The sequence below is a fragment of the Pleurodeles waltl genome, chromosome 1_1 (genome assembly GCF_031143425.1).
Source record: "Pleurodeles waltl isolate 20211129_DDA chromosome 1_1, aPleWal1.hap1.20221129, whole genome shotgun sequence".
In the NCBI taxonomy this organism is placed as follows: Eukaryota; Metazoa; Chordata; class Amphibia; order Caudata; family Salamandridae; genus Pleurodeles; species Pleurodeles waltl.
In genome coordinates this window covers 146,870,059-146,884,393 of record NC_090436.1, presented here as the reverse complement: position 1 = coordinate 146,884,393, position 14,335 = coordinate 146,870,059, and the positions used below count along the sequence as shown (strand labels likewise).

General features: G+C 51.2%; 1 protein-coding gene across 1 annotated transcript in view; it reads left to right on the top strand.

Moving 5' to 3' along the window:
* The window catches only part of LOC138277681 (tetraspanin-36-like), a 133,136-nt gene that overhangs the window by 21,055 nt on the left and 97,746 nt on the right, over window positions 1-14,335 (top strand). The window lies entirely within an intron of this gene.

Sequence of the window (14,335 nt, the reverse complement as noted above, 5' to 3'; positions counted from 1 at the left end):
ACACCCGTAAAAAATGCAATGACATATTCAAATTTGGAATAACAATTTATGTACAAAATAGCCCCTGATAAGTATTGGTCAACCATCAAAAATATTTACATTTCAAAAAACTATATACACAGCAGTGGATAACCGAAGCAATTAGTCCTGCACATCTTACGAATTTTTATATGTCCGTGGGCCAAAGTGTATCGACACAAGGGCAAAGCCCACACAGGAGACCTGAGTCCTTTGGAGAGAACACTGCAGGGGCATCTGGTGACAAAACTACAGGCACCTCAGGGGGAAGGGAAGGGGGGGGCACCACAGCCACATGAGTCCACGACGCCAGATCCACAAAGGGCCCACCATGCCCACAGGACCATCCTGGGGAGTGCAAAGCCACAGTCTCTCAAAGTCTCTACAGTGGGTGGCTTGCCCACTGTACCATCCTGGGGAGTGCAAAGCCACAGTCCATCAGGTTGATAAATGTCTCCACTGGACAAGGAGGATGCATGGTGGGCACAGTGAACCGTGAACAGTGCTTGACAGGAAGGGCCCAGCGGAGCGGTGCTTGAGACGGCGGTGCCCAGCAGAGCGGTGCTTGAGAGGAAGGGCCCAGCGGAGCGGTGCTTGAGAGGAAGGGCCCAGCGGAGCGGTGCTTGAGACGGCGGTGCCCAGCAGAGCGGTGCTTGAGAGGAAGGGCCCAGCGGAGCGGTGCTTGAGACGGCGGTGCCCAGCGGAGCACGGCCCTGTTCAGTGGTGCTCTTCTGCACGGCGGGGCCCTGTTCAGCGGTGCTCTTCTGCCCGGCGGGGCCCTGTTCAGCGGTGCTCTTCTGCACGGCGGGGCCCTGTTCAGCGGTGCCTGTCTTCACGGCGGGGCCCTGTTCAGCGGTGCTCTTCTGCACGGCGGGGCCCTGTTCAGCGGTGCTCTTCTGCACGGCGGGGCCCTGTTCAGCGGTGCTGTCTTCACGGCGGGGCCCTGTTCAGCGGTGCTCTTCTGCACGGCGGGGCCCTGTTCAGCGGTGCCTGTCTTCACGGCGGGGCCCTGTTCAGCGGTGCTCTTCTGCACGGCGGGGCCCTGTTCAGCGGTGCTCTTCTGCACGGCGGGGCCCTGTTCAGCGGTGCTCTTCTGCACGGCGGGGCCCTGTTCAGCGGTGCTCTTCTGCACGGCAGGGCCCTGTTCAGCGGTGCCTGTCTTCACGGCTGGGCCCTGTTCAGCGGTGCTCTTCTGCACGGCGGGGCCCTGTTCAGCGGTGCTCTTCCAGTAAGTCTAGGGAGTCAGACCTGGCCTGGACACCCTGCTCACTCGCCCTCCGAACGTGCAGTGTCAGGCCCCTTCGGGGACGGAGTCCTGGGCCCTTTGGTGTCGTCCCTTGCAGCTGGGATGGGGCTTGTGGGGCCCTCCTGCTCCGCGCTCCTGCTGGCTGGCCTCTCTGCCCTGCTGCCCTTTCGCTCCTTAGATGGGGCTCTCGGGCCCTTTCCTCCCCTGGCTGTTGTGGCAGGTGAAGTGGCTGTAGCTAGCTCCTTGGGGGCAGCCGTGTCAGTCCTCTCACGGCGGCCCTTCACTTTCCGGGTCCTCTTGCCTGGGGTGGGGCTGGCTGTCCCCTTGCTGCTGACTGAAGTGTCACTGCCGCCAAAGGGTGGACTCCATAACCCATGCACCACTTTCACCTTCGAAGCTGGGCTGGTGGTGGCTGCGGTGCTCTTGGGACTCTTAGCAGATGGAGGGGGTGGGTCAGGGGAGGGAAAGAGGTTAAGATTAGAGAGGTAATATTTCTTTGGACCAAGGTAAAGGGTAGGAGTAGTGGTGATGGAAGTGGAGGAAGAGGATGTGGTTGTAGGAGAGTCAGGTGTGCTGTCCTTGGGTGCAGGTGACTGAGACGTAGGCTGTCGTGAGGTGGTTGGCTGTTGGGTGGGTGTCTGCCTGCGTTTATGTGTCTTGGAAGAGGGGGTGACAGACACAGTGGGAGAGGACACAGGGGACGTGTAAATGGCAGTGGGGGTGGTGACTGCAGGTGTGCGGACTGTAGTGGAGGGTGTGCTGGTGATGGAAGCACTGGCTGATGGTGGTGTGCATGCAGGTGTGAGTGTAGACGTCACAGGGAGGGAGGAGGGAGACGAGGAGGAGGGGGACACAGAGGAGGTAGTGACTGTTGGAATGTCTGCATCTGGGTGTTGCTTGGGTGAGTGTTTGTGGGATCTGGGGTGCTTGTGTCTGGATGAGCTGCTTTTGGGTGTTGAGATGTGTGCAGGCTGGTCTGATGGTGTGGATGGGATAGGCTGAGGAACAGGAGACAGAGAAAGGGTGGAGGCAGTTAGAAGAGGGAGACTGGAGACAGGGACAATGGCTGCCGTCAGTGCTGAGGCCAGAGAATTGAACGCTCGTTGATGGGCAGCCTGACCCAAATGAATGCCCTCCAGGTAGGCATTGCTCCGATGCACCTCCCTTTCCACCCCCTGAATGGCATTCAAAAGGGTAGTCTGCCCAACAATGAGCGTCTGAATGAGGTCAATGATCTCCTCACTGAGGGCAGCAGGGGTAACAGGGGCAGGGGCTGAGGTGCCTGGGCCGAAGGAGACGCCCGCCTTCCTGGGCGAGCGGGCACGGAGCGTAGGCTGAGGGGCTGCTGGGAGGGCGGTGCTGGTGCGCCTGGTGGCGGCTGTACCTGTAGAGGCGGGGGGCCCGGATGTTGCCGCCACCGCTAGGGAGCTCCCAACCGAGGACGTGTCCGTGTCGCTGTTGTCTTCACCGGTCCCCGTTGTGGTGCTCCCCTCGCCCTCCGGATCACTGGTGCCCTCGGTGTCTGTTCCAGTGCCCACCGGGGCCTTGTGACTTGCAGCTCCCTCGTGCTCCGATGCCAAATCTCCTCCGCCTGATGATGCTAATGCACACATGTACAAGATTTTGTAGAAAAAGGGTGGGGGGAGAAATAAAAACAGGTTGAGTGCATGCCTTGTCAACACCGTTGGCGGAGAGGACAGACACAGGAGCCTCATGCACTAAGCCGCGCAATTGGGGTACACTACTCAGTACTTCTGACTAGGACAACAGGTCTAGGGACAACAAACGCGCACATGGGTGATGCAGGACCATGGATAGCTGTACTTGGCACCCTACAGAGGTGGGGGGCGGGGGCACAGGGCCATGTCTAAGGGAGGGGACTACACTACAGAAAGCGCCCTGGCCTAATGTCACCCACAGCCCTCCTCCCCCACCCAGACGCCTCAACTGCGCGTAAACATAGCAGAATGTGCAGATACTCACCCCCTGGTGTCTGCTGTGATGTCCTCAAGCGCCCATCCAAATCAGGGTAGGCAACCGCCAGGATCCGGGACATCAGGGGGGTCAGGGTACGACTGGCACCCCTCCTAGGTCGGGAGGCCATCCCCAGCAGTGACTCGGCGGTCTTCCTGGTTCCGCGGCGGATGTCCTCCCACCTCTTGCAGCAGTGGGTGCCCCGTCTGGTGTAGACCCCCAGGGCCCGGACTTCCTTGGCGATGGCACGCCAAATATCGATTTTCTGGTGGGCGCTGACCTGTTTGACATGTACAGGGTGGGAAAGAAGAAACGTTATTTTTCTGCATGTTAGATGTGAATGCCCCCCCCTCCCCAGCCTTGCCATGTGGCACATTCTCTCATCTGTCTTGCGTTGCACTCCTCATTTTCTCCCCACCCCACCAACTTACATCCACCCCACTCCACACAGGCATAACCCATTCAAAGTGCACTCAGTGCACTTACCTGTTGGTCTGGAGGACCGTAGAGTAGCGCATACTGGGGGAGGACCCCATCCACAAGTTTCTCCAACTCTTCAGACGTGAAGGCAGGGGCCCTTTCCCCAGTCGCAGCAGCCATTGTCACTTCCAGACCGAGGTCACAGCAGCACTTGCAGTATAGGTCCTCTCCTGTGGATGATCAGGTCTCGAGTGATTAATCAGTTCGAAAATGGCGGTCACGCCCGCGGCGGTGCGTGCCGCGGCGGTGCGTGCCGCGGCGGTGCGTACCGCGACCGCCGGCGCACATCGCCATTGGCTCCTGAAAACCATAGGGATCATTGTTAACCAATGCGGCTTCGCACAGCGGTCTTCGGCCGCCTACCGCCACGGTGTGCCACGCCAGCGCTTTGACCTCACATCCCATTGTCCCACTTCACAGGTCAGGCAGCCGCCATTTCAAGGGCCCACATGGCTTAATTTCAACTGCGTCACACAGGCCTAGGCCATGCATTGCCACACATACAAGCATAGCAATCCTTACATTTTCGTGTACTGTGCAAGCTGTGGTGAACGTACCTGTGAGTAGATTGACTCTGTGCTCCATGTTGTCCTTCCTAGGCACCGTCCGCTGGGACTTGCGAGGAGAAGGATGAATCCTCGCGTGTACCGACCGCTGGTTGACCTATCGACAATGGAAGAACGCCACATTATACTCCGATACCGACTTGACCGTGCCACTATCCATGAACTGTGTGGCCAGCTGGAGCCAGCCCTGATGTCCCCCATCCGCCAACCCACAGGAATTCCCCCTCTAGTGCAGGTTCTGTCAGTCCTCCATTTTTTGGCAAGTGGGTCATTCCAGACAACAGTGGCCATGTCATCTGGAATGTCTCAGCCTATGTTTTCAAAGATTTTGACCAGAGTGTTGTCTGCCCTGATGAAACTCATGAGGAGCTACATCATTTTCCCAGAGGAGGGTGATTTGGCTACAGTGAAGGGTGATTTCTATGCCCTTGGACATATCCCCAACATCATTGGTGCCATTGATGGGACCCATGTGGCTTTAGTACCCCCAAATGACGATGAGCAGGTGTACAGAAACAGGAAGAATTACCATTCTATGAATGTCCAGGTGGTCTGTTTGGCTGACCAGTACATCTCCCATGTAAATGCCATGTTCCCTGGGTCAGTGCATGACGCGTATGTAATGCGTAATAGCAGCATCTCCTATGTGATGGAACAGCTACAGAGACAGCGTGTGTGGCTAATAGGTGACTCTGGTTACCCAAACCTGCTGTGGCTACTGACCCCAGTGAGGAATCCCAGGACAAGGGCAGAGGAACGGTATAATGAGGCACATGGGCGTACTAGGAGGGTGATCGAGCGAACCTTTGGGCTCCTGAAGTCCAGGTTTAGGTGCCTCCATATGACAGGTGGATCCCTAATGTACTCACCAAAGAAGGTGTGCCATATCATCGTGGCCTGCTGTATGCTGCACAACCTGGCTTTGCGACGCCAGGTGCCTTTCCTGCAGGAGGATGGTCCAGATGGTGGCGTTGTGGCAGCTGTGGAGCCTGTGGAGAGTGAAGAGGAGGTAGACGACGGGGAGGAAACAGACAACAGGGAAAATGTCATACAACAGTATTTTCAGTAGCCCACAGGTAAGATTCACCCACGCCATTTCACATTTACTTAGAGCCTCCTGCATCTCTATTTTCTGTATTTCCCCCCAGCTCTTTTTTACTAATTTTAGATTTTCCCTTCCCTTCTCAGTGCTGTATGACTCAGAGCCTGACTTCTGCTTGGTTTGCCCATGAACTACAGCGTATTGCAATTGGTATGTTGTCATCACTAATTGACATAACATATATTGAACTGTAATGTGTATTACATTTGTTGAGAATACAGCATGACTCCAAACTTATTTCTGTACAATAAGTGATTTATTTTTAGTGCATAGGTATTGGTACATGACATTAAAACAGTGATGGGTGGGGGTGGAGTAATGTCCATGGAAGAGTCCAGTTCTCAGTCTGACAGGTGCATTGTCCATATGCCTGTGGAACGATGGGGCAGGGGCTGTATAAGGTTGGACATGGTGGCAATGTGGGACAGTGGGATGACTTCAGGGGGTATCTGATGCTGGCGGGGGTCTTGGCATCCTACTCTGTCTTTTTTTTGGATCTCAGGCTCCTCTTGCGGGGTGGTTGTTCTGCAGCAGGAGGTGGGGTTCTGGTGGCCTGTCGTTGTGTGGGGGCCTCATGTCCACTAGCGCCGCCGGAGGTGGTAGGCTGTTCGTGGTCCTGGCTAGTGACAGGGGCCCTGTGTGGTGCCGAATGGTCCCGCAATGCGTCTTCCATCCGGTTGAGGGCCAGGACGATGGTCCCCATTGCGGTCCCGATGTTCCTAAGCTCGTCTCTGAACCCCATGTAGCGTTCCTCCTGCTGTGCCTGGATCTCGGTGAACCTGGCCAGTACCGTCGCCATCGTCTCTTGGAAGTGGTGGTATGCTCCCATGATGGTGGTGAGGGCCTCTTGGAGAGTGGGTTCGCTGGGCCTGTCCTCCCCCCCCTGTCGCACAGCAGCCCTCCGAGTTGCCCTGTTTCCCCGGGCCTCTGTCCCCTGGACGGTGTGCCCACTACCACTGCCCCCAGGTCCCTGTTGTAGTTGGGGTGGTGGGTTAGCCTGGGTGCCCTGTAGTGGCAGACACACCGCTGCTTGACCTGTCCTAGAGACAGAGGCATGGGCCCGCTGGGTGGGAGCTGTGCTGTTGTTCCCAGAGGGGGTTGGATCTGCTGTGGCCTGTGTCTGTGTGTGGGGAACCCACTGCCCAGAGGTCCCCGATGGTCCGGGCTGGTCATCAGGGTCCAGGTCGACAGAGCTGCTGTCATCACTTGGGGCCTGTTCCGGGGGTGGGATGGACATTTCTGGACCCTCCTGTCCGGTGTGTTGGCGTTCGGGTCCTGCATGGGGTATGAGAGTATGGTTATTGGTTCTGTATGTGCCATCGCGTGCAATGTGTGGGTGCCCTTGTCCCCCAGTGCTGGCATTCCGTTGGGGGAGGTGTTGTGAGGGTGGTTTGTGGGGGGGGGGATGGGTATGTGCAGTGGTCATGCTTAGGTGATGGGTGTCCATAGTTTGTGCTGGCATGCAGGGGTTGGTGTTTGGTTGGGTGGGTTGTGCTAGAGAGACATTCTCAGGGAGGATGTGTGATGGGGGGTTGGGGGTGAGGGTGGGGGTGTGGGTTGGCATGCTGGTGGGGTGGGGTGGATGAAGTATTTGAGATTCGACTTACCAGAGTCCATTCCTCCGGGTACTCCAGCGAGGCCGTCAGGATGCAGGATGTTTACTACCTCTTGCTCCCATGCTGTGAATTCGGGTGGTGTGGGTGGGGGTCCGGCGCCAGTCTTCTGCACCGCGATGTTGTGCCTTGAGACCATCGATCGCACCTTCCCCCGTAGGTCGTTCCATCGTTTGCGGATGTCGTCCCTATTTCTGGGATGCTGTCCCACCGCGTTGACCCTGTCCACGATCCGCTGCCATAGCTCCGCCTTCCTTGCTATAGTGGTGTGCTGCACCTGTGAGCCGAAGAGCTGGGGTTCAACTCTTATAATTTCCTCCATCATGACCCGGAGTTCTTGGTCCGAAAACCGTGGGTGCCTTTGGGGTGCCATGGGGTGGTGTGGATGAGGTGTGGAGTGGTGTATGTGGTGATGAGTGTGTTGGTGTGTGGTGCTTTGTGCGTCTATGCGTGATGTGGGTGTGTGTTTTATATTGTATTGGGTGTGTGGGAGTGGTGTGTGTATGTGTCTCAGGTGTGTGTATTTCAAATTGTCCAATGTGGTTGTGTTTTGTAAGGGTGTGTGTATTATGACCGCGGCGGTGTGTACCGCCAATGGTATACCGCGTTTGAAGGACCGCCGCGTGGATTTGTGGGTCGTGATGGTATGGGCGTATTTCTGTTGGCGTGGCGGTGGAGGTTTGGACATCTCCAGTTTACCACTGGCCGCTGATGTGGCGGACTGCAGTGGAGGTCGGATTTTTGGAGGTTTGCCAGTTGCGGGTCAAAATTACCGTGGCGGCTTACCGCGGCCGTGGCGGTATTGTGGCAGTCTTCTCACCGGCGGTAAGCGCCTTTTACCGCCGAGGTCAGAATGACCCCCATAGTGTTGTTATGGTATTGGTATTTGCACCTAACGTATGACATTATATATGATATACCTGCTGAGAGTATCTGTATTTTTAACTCCTTATCCTGGAATGAAACTCAGTTGTTTGCCAGAGCTGAAGCACAATTAGAGTACATGTAATAATTGTGAAATACCTTGTTAAGTGTTAAATGTTATTTGCTAAGGAGAGCTCAGCTACCTTCAAGATTATATGAACAAGTGGTTTTGACTATGGTCAACGCATTTGGTTGATGACTGTAATATGAAAGTCATTCATGAATATCTTATAGTTTGCTTAAACAACCAGCAAACATATGTTTATTCAAAGCTATAGCTTAATACAAAACAGAAAAAGATTCCAAAGTCATTGCAAGATGAGACTCCTCTTGTAGAAATAATGTCAGTGCAATGTAGAGTTGATAATCCTAAAGGATGACAGCTTGTATAAACACACAAGGGCAAGTCACGCTTGAACTCCTTATGGACGACTCCTTGTGAAAAAATTAACAAGTGCACAATCCCTAGTGAAACGATGCTAAACTAATGTTCTAGTGAAAACTCAACTTCCTTTTACATGAGTGCTGTGTCATAAACTTCTCTCACTCCAGTTATGTCTTTTATTGCTTTCATTGACTTCCAAGAGCAACAGATTACGAGCATTCCAAACTTCTTACCAAGTTCTTGCTGCACAACTAGCTAACAAGGACAGTATGGACGACGAGGAATTTATACTTTAAGCTTTCAAGGTGGCTGCCACTATTTGTGGGTCTTGAGAGAGACCGGTGGCTTCATAGTGCCTATAGTCCTCCTTGCATTGTTTCCATTCATGTGTTTAGTGAAGCACATCTAACTGAGATGCAGAGCCTCCTTCCAGGCACCACCTACACTCCGTGAACTTCATCAGTCTCTTCTGCTCCTGAGGACGTGCACTAAGGAGATTCAGAGCAGCACAGCTCCACAAATGACCTGTGCACATTGGTAGGCACTTCCTGACAAATGGATACGCTGTACAAAATCTGTTCGGAAACAGGCCTAATGAGCCACTTGGCAGGTGGGACACCAGTTTAAAATTAGATGTTGATAGACTTCAATACTATCAGCTAAGATACTGAGCTCTACAACCAGAGATTAAAAAGGAGCTGCAAGAGAATTAACAAAATTTGAGCGAGGGATGTGCCAACCTCCTTTTCTTGGAGGTACAAAGTTTGAATGAAATATTAGACCTGATTGGCAGAGGCATGCTTTTTCCATTGAGCCCCCTTCTGGCTCTGGTTCAGGAATCAGAGGGATCCTTATTGTTTGAGGGAAGCTCCTCATTTCTGCATCTATCAGCCAGTAGGTGATCTGTAAACCAGAACCCAACACCTCAAAACCCAGTAGAGATCATGCAAGTCAAGTAAAAAGTAAATGAGGAAGGACACAGTTTAAGATTTGCGAATTAGCAGTCCTATCGTTGAGCTTGCATGAAAATACATTTTTAAAAATATATTTAAAATAAAATCATTACAAATGCTGCTACTTATACTGACATTTATTAAAACTAATCATTTTAATACGAAATCTATGCAGTATTAATAATAATTTACAGATGTCGTTGCCATGAGTAAGCTTAGGCACAAGGACATTTTTGGTGTACTTGGTCATTGTTAAGAATATTATAAATAAAGGAATTGTAGTCCATAAGTCCATAGATGAGTGGGTTACACTGACTTCGATCACATCTGAGCACTCCCAAAATTTCAAATTAAATGCAGCACTCTGCACCCAAAGAAATCTGGTCACAGCTAAAGTTCATTCCTAGCTGGTACTGTTGATGGGCTGGCTGGACACAGAGTGGAACCAGAGACTACTCCCTCCGATCTAGGGATGGTCAAGTGCCATTTCAGCAGGTACTGAGGGTAGGAGGGCTGGACACTGGTCATGATGAAGGCCATAGCATGCACTTAGAAGACTCAAGGCATCCTGAATGTCATGGCCAGTGAAGATTAATAGGAGGCTCAAGTATATACTAACAAAACTAGAAAAAAGCATTGAATACAACTATGAACTTGAGTTGAAGTAAAGTTTTGGCTGAGGTGTGGCCAGCAAGATGGCCAATGAGACATGTACTTAAGGAACTCTGTCAACCCTGTCTAAATCCTGTATAATTCTTCCCCGAAATGCCCAATGCAGCTCATTGGCTAGCGCACTGTACTCACCTGGGTTCCTTGAGGGTGAGATTGTGTTGGCAGTGGGCACCCGGGCAGAGGATCTCTGCTTTTGGCCTGCTGGTGCGCGGCTGCATCGGCTGAGGTGCAGTGCGTGGCTGTGGGGGTGGCATGCTGCAGCGGCTTCGCTGAGGCCCAGGTGCTGCGGCCCGCTGGGGCCCCTCTTCGAGCCAATTATTGCCCGTGCCTTTCATTATGAGGACAGACTGCATACTGAAGGTGACCAGGGAGGCGGGGCTGCATCAACATGAGAATCAAAAAAATTCTATTTAACCCTGACTACATATACAAGGTGCAGACGCAGAGGATATCTTTCCTAGAAGTTAAGCAGAAACTTAAGGCCATGCAGTTAAAGTACATGCTCCTCTACCCGGCAGGACTAAGAGTGGTTGCCAATGGGAAAGCTAATTTTTTTTGATAGACCATAAGAGGTTTGGACATGGGTGGAACTCTGGTAGAAGATGCCAATCGAAAGTCTGCAGAGGAACGTGCACCTATGGGAAGCCACAGGGTGAAAGGCAAGAGGGGGAATGCCTGCTGCCTGCAATGGGTTTCCAGGACTCCTGCACATTTCACACCATGAATGATGATCCAGGAAGATGGCACCATGCACCAGGAGAAGTTGTGCTCCTCCTGTGTCTTACTGCAATAGGGGAACAAGTGCAGTATGGCCTGACTTGTCAGCGGGGACGCAGGCGGGTGATATGTAATCGGAGTTGTATTCTGCCTCTGTGGTCTCCAATTAATTGGTGGCATCTCCGAGACCCAAGTAAAGGTTCCAAATCCCCACAGGGTGTGGGGCAGTTCCAGAACTCCTGCATATTGCACACCTTGAGTGATGATCCAGGAAGATGGCACCATGAGCCAGGATCATTTTTCTTCCTCTGTGGAAAGTTTCATTGCAGTAAGGGAGCAAGTGGTGGATGGTGTCTACACATCAGCGGGGACACAGGCGGGTGATGGGAAATCGGCTGATTCCACCTCTCTGGTCTGCAGTTAGTTGGTGGCATCTTCGGAGACCCAGGGAAAGGCTCAGAACGTACTCATTGGACATACACTTACCACGTGGACCGCCTATTGCCTATATATGTCAATAATGTCAAAAATGTTTCAAGGGATTGAAGATTGGAAGGTGTGAGATGTGCTCGGAGTGGCCTCGATTTTGTACTCCTCTAACTAGAATGATGTAGAGGCTGGTTGCGAAGGTATGTCATCCTCCTTACAGGGAAGGGTCTTAATGAGTCAGGCATATAGGGATGGGGGTTCCCTACTTCCGCCTGGAGGTTGTTCTTGGCCTCTGAGGTTACGGGGGAGCTATCCATCCATGTCTTTATTGATTTTCATCACATTTGCGCAGCTCGACGGAAGGGGAGATTTGCTTGAGCATGCATTTCACCAATTGTTGGGAACCTGTGCTGAGCTTCTGTTTTAGCCAGGAACGAATGGGTAAACAAGAGGTTATGTTTGTTCTCTACTGTGTTTATCCAGGGAGGGTAATTGGTAATTCTCTACTGTTCTACAATGCACTATGTTATATTATCATTACTGTGCTTTTGGTTGTGTTGAACGGCTTCTGGTGCTGTGTAGCCCCCGACTTTGTGGGGGAATGATGCCACATGTGCCATTCTCCCACTCAAAGCTGTGGCTGTACATGCACTTACCCTTAAACCACTATGGCAGGCAACTATCGACTACTAACATGGAATGTCACAGGTCTTAATAACGATACGAAATGAGTCAGTCTTAGCATCCTAAATCGCAACATGGCAGGTGGGGCATGCTTTAAAAATACTCATCCTGCAGATGCTGAGTACCTCAAACTGGCGATAAAATGGAGGGATCAATTGTACTCAGTCACTTATTCTGCACATGTTAAAGGGGAGGCCCGTTTGGATAGCCCTGGGGTAGCATTTTGCCTTTGCTACATGTAGGCGGATCCTGCTCTATGAAATTCTGGATGGACAGGAGTTCTGTATACTTAATTCTTATGCCCTGAACATTAATGATAAAGATTCTTATTACACTATGCAAGAACTTGTCATGGGCTATGTTGGGGGTACTGTATATTGGGTGGGAGACTTTAGCTGTGTCATAGATGGGGATATGGACTGAACACTATAGAGACACCTCACTAAACCAGGAATGACGGAAGCGCTGGCTGCTGTGATATGCAGTGTGGACCTCATAGATATCAGGAGGCCCTCAACCCCACTTCTAAGGAATTTTCATGCCACTCCTTAAGACACAATACCTACAGTACGTTGGACCGCATCTTGCATGCTGGTGTGGACCACCATAGATGGGTCTCTGTCCGATATATTCCGTGATTGATGCACCCGCTGCAGACATTTGGGGAGGACTTCGACCTTCACGTCAACTACTACCAGAGCTTAATTGTTTTTTCTGGGAAGATTGGTGAGCTGCGTGAAGAACTAGCCTCCGCATCTGGGTCTACTTTGGGAGCTGAATAGCTTTTGTTTCTTGGGCATCTCTCAGAGTGCCAAAAAAAAAAAATTCCTAATATATGAGATGAGTGTTGGAGGGGTTGATCTACTCTGTGCGGTTTTGGAATGTGCTTCCACTATCCATATCAGGGTGGAGCGCCTTTGCAAAGATGATCCTCCTACCACACCTCTTTTATGATCTCCAGAATTCACTATCCCTGCTAGAGACCTCGATCTTTAAGAAACTAAACAGCATTTTGATATCATTTGTGTGGGAGGGGAGATGCCGCAGAGTGGTGCTGGAGGCCTTGTTCATTGACCAATAACCGGTCAATAACTTGGAACTACATTCTCACACGGCTCTTATGCAGCACCATCTAAGTGGTTGTCTGTGGAGGATAATTGGGAAGAACGTCTTCTGCACCGAACATATGGGGTGGAAACCCTGCCAGTTCTGCTTTTGAGGGGCAGTGGTCTGGATTCCTCATACCCCTATTTGGTAAGCCATACTACATCTCTTTTTGGGGAGAGTTGTTATAAGGGTGGTCACACATGCACCTTTCCCCAGAGAGTTGACCATATGGGACTTACAGCCCTTCTGTCATATTGGCATCATCATGACCATTGTGGTGTGGCAAGAGGAATCCTTGGTGATTTATATCCTGGAGAGACTTTTCTCACATTCCAGGAAGCATGTGAGGCCTTTGCGGTTGGCCCCAGACAATTTCTCCAATACGCTATGCTGGCCGGCACAGAGCAGGAAATTTGGATAGGGTTCCCCAGGCCCCACTCACATTGACCATCTTGGATGGTATTCGTCGCTACAGTGAGGGTCAGCATCTAAACACATTGCTGTACAAAGCCACGAAGCTTGATAGTCCCAAACTTCCATGTAAGGCTAGACCTGCATGGTCTCACTGACAAAGGATCGCCGGTGGCTAGTGGCAGTGAATTAGTCAAGAAACTGTCAGGAAATGCCAGGGTCCAATTAATTCACTTTAGTTTTTTGCATCATACATATTTTGCACCAATAACTCTGAGTAAAATCTATCTCACTAATCTGCGATTTGCCCACTGTATGGGGAACACAGTGCTTCCTTTTTGCACATGGGCCGGAATTGCTCTAGAGTCATGGCCTTCTGGGCTAAGGTTTGCCCGAAAATATGTAGGGCAATGGGGATCCAGGTGCTCTCTTAACCTAAAAATTGCTCATTGGACATCATTGACTGAGCACAACAGAAAAAAAATAAAATGCAAGTTCGTACAATTGGCAATATTATTAGCCAAACAGCACATTGCTAGAGGTTGGCTAGGTTGCCGACACCCTAATAATATAACGTTGTGGACATGAGACATGATAGAGTGGGCCTTAGCAGAAGAGACATTGATCTGAATGATTAGAAAGCTTGACAAAGAGATGGATGATTTGGAAACGTGGAATGAAGTATTACAGAAAATCACTAAGACTGCAGGGGATGGAGTGCTAGAGTTGGCCTCGAACTGTCTAGAGCATGCATGTTGTGTTATGTTGTCTGTTTTGTTAGAAAACGGTACAAATAAAGAAGTTTTAAAACGTTATGGTTACAGGTCCAGTGTGTGTAGAAGTACAGACTATCTTAGCTGTATATGTAACAGAAAAATGCTGATAAATATACAGCATTGTTTTTCTTTGTTCTAGGAAAATACAAAATTGACCCTGGAGAATGGCATCTAGTATGCCTGAAATGCATTGGTTAATGGGGAAACAAAGTATCATGTTTGAAGCAAACAGCTTCATTTGGAATTAGCAAAAAGAATGCCTTGTAACAAGAAAGAAT